At 34.5% G+C, this 1,403-nt stretch overlaps 1 protein-coding gene across 1 annotated transcript in view; it reads left to right on the top strand.

Moving 5' to 3' along the window:
• LOC107724251 (dihydrolipoyllysine-residue succinyltransferase component of 2-oxoglutarate dehydrogenase complex, mitochondrial-like) overlaps positions 1-1,403 on the top strand; it is a 40,724-nt gene that overhangs the window by 16,073 nt on the left and 23,248 nt on the right. The window lies entirely within an intron of this gene.

Raw genomic sequence — 1,403 nt, 5'->3', positions numbered from 1 at the left:
TATCTCATGTTTTTAAATGAAGAAAGTAGCCTACTCTTTGTGATTGGTTTTCGGTCCTTTGTATTAAACTATACATACATGCATGGTGCTGTTTTTTTTCTAATTGTTTAAGCAACTTTATTAATTATATATGGTTTATAAACATTATTTTAAACATTATGCACTTTTTTTTCAAAGATAGTCGTGTTATTTTATTACGCTTTGAAGAAACGTACATAATATTTTGCTCGATGCGCCCTCTTGTGGCCTCAGGAGAGAAGCCAAAAGCTTTTTTCCCCCTAACTGAAATTATGCCTTTTCAATTCTAATATAATTCGAATTTTGATCATATTTAAGTAGAAAATTCGAATTTAGTTTTTCAGTCATTTTGACAGCTCTAATAGCATCTCGCTGTTAGTGCGTTGTTGAGCATTGCATTAAAATGTGTCAAGCTGAAAATAGTTCAACCTTTAATAACATGTCTCTGGACACCTGGCTGTTTTTGATTGCGAGAACGTGTCCTATTTCAGCTACCCCTAAGAAACTCGTCTGGTGAACATGACGCTAAATCTGTCTAATACAACAGGGCTTCCTTAATATCATCCCGAACACTGGACTGGAATTGTTATTGAACCTCAAGGATGTAAGACCTTGGGTTTAGTTTGTGGATCAAAACTCGATTTGGGAAATTTATGCAGACAAGTAGTTAGCTAAATAGGGTTTAAGTAATAATTGTTCTCTAAATTGATTAATCACATTTTCATGCCCAGTGTGCTCAAAATAACAGTGTGCACAATTTAAGTCTATATATTCTATGCCAAACATTGTGTACAAAAATGTACCTAAAAACCTTCAGTTTGAGCACAGCACGATGGTTGTAAACCACAAACTAAGAGGTGTATCTGCAGGAACAATGTCGCCGCATCTGAAATTGACATCCATATCATACAGTATGTGAAAAACAGTACACAAAAAGAGTAGAATATCTAAATTCATAGTATTCAAAAAACAATAGGTGAAAAATACCTGGATGACCTTAACCGAGTAGGATGTACCATATAGAAAGTTCATATACAAACATAATTCGTGCTGATATATTTACTTCAAGTTTCAGTTATGGTTCATTTTAAACCTAAATTTGATGTTTAACAATATTGTTTTGATCAAAATGTTTGCTCTCCTCTTCTTCTGATTGATGTTCTGACTAGTCAATTATAATAAAAATACTTTTTTCCCACTAGTTGTTTATTCGCAATTTTTTTAATTAGTAGTTGTAGCCTGAGAGAAATTCTTAACTAGGTGCAAACTTCACTGAAATCTCTGCTGCGTTTGTTAGGTGCTACATGTGTGCGAGTGTGTGTGTGTGTGTGAGAGAGAGTGCGTGCGTGCGTGTGTGTGTGTGTGTGAGAGAGAGAGAGTGTGTG

Source organism: Sinocyclocheilus rhinocerous, unplaced genomic scaffold (genome assembly GCF_001515625.1).
Source record: "Sinocyclocheilus rhinocerous isolate Xijiao unplaced genomic scaffold, SAMN03320098_v1.1 scaffold365, whole genome shotgun sequence".
Lineage (NCBI taxonomy): Eukaryota > Metazoa > Chordata > Actinopteri > Cypriniformes > Cyprinidae > Sinocyclocheilus > Sinocyclocheilus rhinocerous.
Note: the sequence above shows the minus strand (reverse complement) of the source record. Positions and strands in the feature narration are given on the sequence as shown.